Raw genomic sequence first — 5,785 nt, forward strand, 5'->3', positions numbered from 1 at the left:
AGAAAAAGAAAAAGAAAAAGAAAAAGAAAAAGAAAAAGAAAAAGAAACAGGATAAGGCTGCAACTTGAGAATTTCCTAGGTTTGAAATGAGGTGGCTCCCTGCTACCCAGTACGGTAATTGACCACCCACTTGAAAGTAGCCATTGGGCTAGTCCCGTCACAAGGCAGATACAGAAGCGAAATAAATGCTTCTGTGCTCTCTGTGCTACCTACAAGTGCTGCTTCGGCACAGCCTTGCCTGAGCCTGGGCTGGAAAGACATTAGCAGATGACAGCATTACTTTTTACTGCAGGTCTAATTACATCCAAAGTTTAACTTGAGAACACCAAATCAATACCCTTTTTTTTTTTTTTTTTTTTTTTGGTTCTGCGCGGTGAAAACGAATAGAAGAGCGCAGCTGACCCGCGTCTGTGGGCGGCGGGGAGATCTGAGCGCCGGCGGCGGGCTACGGAGTGGAGCTTTTCTGCCTCTCCCCTCCCAAACCCGCACGAGGAAAGAGCCCGTCTGCATCCCTTGCCGCTCCCAAGCTCGATGTTGCCAACAGATGATCCTAAATGCGCGCAGACGGATCGATCGGGTGAGCCCGGTGCCTCCCACCCGCAGCAGACGGGTGGCTGCGGGACCGCGCTCTTTCCCGGCACCCCAGACGGCGGATCGATCGATCATAGACGAGCTATAGGAGGCCTCGGGATTTCAAGAAAGAATGAACTGTGGGGTTTATTCAGCTTTCCTGCGACTCCCACCCCCGTCGTTGAGCGCAAACAAAACCTTTCCCCGCGACTGTCAAATGCCCGTCGCTCACATGCCTCTGCTGCTGGTGGAAACTGCTCCCGAAACTGAGCAGCCCCCCGCGAAGGGCCAAAGGATGAGGGAAAGTGGATCCACGTTCAGAGTCGATGGGTTTGCAGAACAACAACGGGGGGTGGAGGGGGTGGAGGGAAAAAAAAAAAAAAAAAAAAAAAAAAAAAAAAAAAGCCCTACTTTATAGCTTTCCTGGGACTTCAGGATTTTGCGTTTCTATTTTTACAAGAATGGGCTGATTTGTCTTAGGCTATTACTGTCTATTACTGCTGGAAGTCCCGGGGAAAGGTGGGAAGCAGAGAATTCTGGCAATCTGCCTAAAGAGAAATCAATGAAACAAATTAATCCTTCGCAGGCTGCAATGACACAGTAATCCATCATTCAGAGCTGCTTTTATACACCAAATCAGAGAGCAGAGGAAAGAGCCCTGGGGGACATCACAGACAACAACTTACAGCAACACTGGGAAAATACTAAGGAATCAGTTTATTTAAAGAGGATAGATTTCAGTTGATTGCCTATTTCGTTTTATAGAGATTTTTCTTCCATAGTGCTGTGAAGCTCTGGGCGGATGGCTCTATCTGCTGCGCGCTGCCTCCCAGGGTCCCTTCCGTGGGCTTTCAGTAGGACTGGAGGGGGAAAAAAAAAGCAAAATAGAGGGGGTGGGGGGAGATAGAGTCTTTTTGCCCGTGACGGACAGGTGCCCGAATTTGGCGGCAGAGAACGAGGAGGCTGCTGGGAGCGCCGTGGCTGAGCAGGGCCGAGCCCTGCGGGCAGCGACCACCGTGATCCGGGGGCTGAACCCGACTGCCCCATTGCAGCGACGCGGGACGGGGCGGGGCGGCTATTCCGGGCGGGGACCTGGGGTGGGCAGCGGGGCTACGCACCTAACCCCCTGAATGCCAGGAGTCCCCGCTTGCGGAGTCTCCCCCAGACCCAAAATGGGAGGGGGATGGGGCAGCGCCGAGGCACGGCTGGAGGTTGGTCCGCGGTTTCGCAGCGCCCTGGAAATCAGCGCAGAACGCATGGAGCAGCCCCAGGACGGAGCGGGGGGTGGCTGGGGCGAGAAAGGACTGCCGTTCTTCTGGAACGCGAATTCCGGGGTGCCGTTAGGAGAGCGTTACTTTAGCCTGCCCTCCGCACCTGCCCGCCAAGGAGGCACAGGGGTAATTTTGGTAGCCCCCCTTGCGTGTTGATTTTGCCACCCCGGATGCTCGGCAGGAATGTGCTATCCCGGCTTTTCCCTGCTCCGAGGAGATGGATAATGCGAGGACCTGGTTGTGCTGCGGGGTCAGGAGAAATATGCTAATTGGGGAGCATAATTTCTTCAAGAGGTCATGCCTCTAAATACGAAGAACGCCACTGATGGAGTCAGTCTGTTACTAATAAAATGAAGAAGCACTGAATTAAATTCCCAAGAAAGGGACTATAAAAGTTTCCACAGTGTAACTAAATGACTTCACCTATACTATTACCCCTCAGATGACATCTTGAAGGAAGGCAGACTCAGTACAGCCTCCATATTCGTAAATTGGCCGCACTTAGGCCACTAAACCTGAATTGATTTAAAAAGGCTTTTTCATCCTCCCAATCAAATGAAATCATTGCTAATTAGTTGTTTTCCGTTAACAACGTCGCTGTTCCCAGAGTTACCTGCTCACACATTTCATGAACTTTATGCAACATCCAGATCAGCAGAGGTTGGAGAGTCACAGCTTTCGATGTTGGGATTTTGTTTGTTTGTTTGTTTGCTTGCTTTTTAGGGGAGGCTTCTGCATTGTGAGGATGAAAGATGGTTTTTCTCTCTTGATTCTGCTTTTTGGGACAAACAGCATTCATCCACTCCTGGCAAGATCAGTGTCACCTCTGATTGTTCTAGAGGCCATAAATGTCACTGGAAGGGCTGTGTGAAGGGAGAACTTCCCCAGGGTGTGTTTTGAGCAGCGCACCACTTGCAGTGGGACAAGGGTCCCATTTTCAGTCTGGAGACACCTGCAGGGAGAGGCACAGCCCTGTGAGCAAGAAACCCAAACTTCCACCTGGAGCTGGGAATGCCTCCAAACAAAAGAGCATTCGCAGCCCCACAGTCTCAGGCTCTCCCAGCCCATAGTAAGAAGCGATGGAAGGGTGAGCTTCACTCATTTTAATAGCTTTGTAAAGTGCCTGTTTGCTTCCAAGGAGCTGCAGCAGTACGACTTTTCCCCATGGCTCGGGGCGCTGCACAGCGGGGCACACGTGTGGGAGCGGATGCGGGTGGGTACCACCGGGCTGTCCGCACGCCGGGAGCAACGGGTTGCAGGGAGCGCGTGGTAATAGCTGCATCCCCCCCGGGCTGGATGAAGAAAGCAGGGCATCCTGCCTAATTGGATGGAGCAGGTGTTTTGCCAAGCGCTTTGCACCTACAGTGCTGACCTCTTCAGCATTCCCCGCAATCTTTTCTGCCGTGTAAGCCCATCTACATCCTACTTATAAAGATTCGGTCGTGTGCTTCATGTGTCTCTCCCTGAATTGGCTCCAAGTAAACGGATCAGGAATGTAAAACTATCCCCCCGAGACATACTACTAGGAATTGTCAAGGAGACTTTGGTCCACTATCCATGTCTATTATGCCAGTCACTCATAATGATCCCTTGTGGTGTGTCATACGTCATCATGACACTGATCCATGACACAGTTTAATGCTATTTGGGGATGCTCCGGCATCGCGCAGACTCCATCCTGTACCTTTGTAACTCGCTGCAGCTGATTCCCCTTCGACTTCCACAGTACTGCGCAGTCTAAACCCAAAGCCACCGTCTCGAGCTCATCCCAACTGCACGCACTGCTCGGAGTTTCATCTATTTCTCTGGTGGGGAGGGGGGGAGAAGGGGGAGAGTGAGCTGTTGTGTCTTTCCTCCACCTCTGTTCCATGCCGCGTCCCACAGCCCAGCAGCTGCCCTCACCCTCCCATCCTCGCTGCTCTGCTCTTGCGGTCCCCACCACCCGCGGTAGGTTACACCACGCGTGAGGCGTTCGGTGCTCCTCAAATCAGGCTAGGAAAGATGATCACGTTTCCACAACTGAGCTATCTATATCACGCGTGGGCGACAGGAGATGTCTCCGCTCTGCAAACACACAAAGTCGCGTGTGCGGCGGGTACGCGCAGCAGGCTCGGGTGGCCTCACCCCACGCAGGTCCACGTGCCAAGCACGACGCGTGCCTCTGCCTGTGCCTGTGCCTGTGCAGTCACGCCCAGCCTGCGGTCATGGCGTTGTCCCAGCGGCTTTACAGCCGTGATGTTAGCGTCTCCCAATTGAGCGAGCCGGGGAGGTGGGACGGGACATGATGGGACGCTCCCGCGGTAACCCTGTCCCGACGGCAGCGGGGGGCCGGGATGCTCCGGTCCCGCATAGGAGGATGCCCCATGCGGGATCCCGCCTACCCTTGGCCCGCCGATGCGCGGCGGCGCGGCCCCTCCGGCCCAGCCCTGCCTGGCCCTGTTCTGTTCGGGTCGGTTCTACGCGGCACGGTTCGGTTCGGGATGCCGCGGCGTGTACCGTGTAACCGCCCTCGATGCAGCTGTTTCATTCCGGCTGCGGGAGGGAGGCAGACAATAGCGGCAGCTGAAACACCTGCGATCTATCACGGCAATAAAATATGTACAGTAATGTGGAGTAATTGCTCTTTCCGCTTCCAGAGGGAGCTCAAAGCTGGAAAATCAAGGTTGGAGTCTTCCAAACTGTAAACAATTTCCACAGGGCACATCCGAAGCATACGCAGATAGACAGGGAGACAGACAGGGAGAGTTCCCGGCTTGTCTCAGCAGGGACTTTAAGATGCGTTTAACACTGTGCGAAGAGGGATAAAGGGTCTGTCAGCGCGTATTAATCTGTTTAGCTGCAGCGCGGGGCTGCGAAACTTCTACCTGTGCGCAGCCGTGAGAAAACCGAGCGGGTGGTGAGAGGTGAGCGGGGTCCGCGCTGAGTCACGGCCGCATCGCTGCTGCTGCGGGAGCTCCACGCAATGAGCAGGGCCGGCGCCCGTGGGACCCAGGCACGGACCTCGCCTCGCTGCCCGTGCTCAGGAGTGCACCCCGTCTGCACACGGACACACCTCTGGGTGTTTTGTCGCCGTGTCTTCGCGGGCTAAGTGTGTGCCACACGTTATACGGGATGTATGTACCTCGTCTCTCGCAGCTCGGTAACGGCCGGCATTAAAAATTTAATGCTGACTCGGAAATGGCAAATTCTAACCAGGGCCGCCTCGAAGAGCAGCTGCAATTTGGGTTTGAGAAGATGCATTGCTCCTCTGCTACTCCAAAGGCCAAAATTCATCTTCCCCCTCACCATCATCTTCCTCTTTGCCCAGCCCGGGTCGCGCTGCCTGCTCACCTGCACAGCTCGAGCTCACACCCCTGCCCCTGCTCCTTGTCGTTGTCACTGCCCCTGCTCCGACCCCGCCGATGCTGCCCCCGCCGCTCCCCACACCCGAGGTCCGCCTCCACCGCCCTTCCCGCCGCCGGTTCCTCGCCCTGCGTATAAATCATCGAGAACAAGTTGCGAGTTCCTTTACCTCAGGGAAAAATAAACAAGTAAAAATAAATAAATTAACCCGGCTTTATTGCTCTTATAGCAGCGAGATGACATCTTTCTGCTTGTGAGAAGCGAGGAGAGGGGGGAGAGAGGGCAGTGCGCAAGGAGCCCTCACCGCTCCCCGCCAGGTGACTGCGCCTTACCGCCACCAGCCACCCATCCCCGGGAGCGGCTGCGGGCGGCCAAAAACTCCAGCGGAGGTCCTAGCGGGTGCCTCGGCGGGCAGAGTCCCGCGCTCATAGGCGGTGCAGAGACGGAAGCAGCTCCGGCCCAGGTTCGTACTTGGGCAGGAAAAACTTTCCTCCTTTACCCCCGCTCTCCAGTCTTTACACCCCGCGCCGGAGCTCTGATGCGTAGCCTAGTCCAGCGAACAATTCTGTTTATCTCCTCACAATGGCAATCCTGTGAGCTAT

The 5,785-nt window shown here is 54.9% G+C and overlaps 1 long non-coding RNA gene across 1 annotated transcript; it reads right to left on the reverse strand.

Annotated features, from left to right (window-relative positions):
- Nucleotides 1-1,232: 1,232 nt before the first annotated feature.
- On the reverse strand, nt 1,233-3,644 carry LOC122177146. Its single transcript, XR_006177963.1, has 3 exons — nt 3,526-3,644; nt 2,455-2,793; nt 1,233-1,430 (listed from the first exon to the last, which is right to left on the reverse strand). It is a non-coding gene; the product is annotated as an uncharacterized LOC122177146 (long non-coding RNA).
- Nucleotides 3,645-5,785: the final 2,141 nt, after the last annotated feature.

This window comes from Lagopus leucura, unplaced genomic scaffold (genome assembly GCF_019238085.1).
Source record: "Lagopus leucura isolate 7727_CA_CO unplaced genomic scaffold, USGS_WTPT01 Super-Scaffold_810, whole genome shotgun sequence".
Lineage (NCBI taxonomy): Eukaryota > Metazoa > Chordata > Aves > Galliformes > Phasianidae > Lagopus > Lagopus leucura.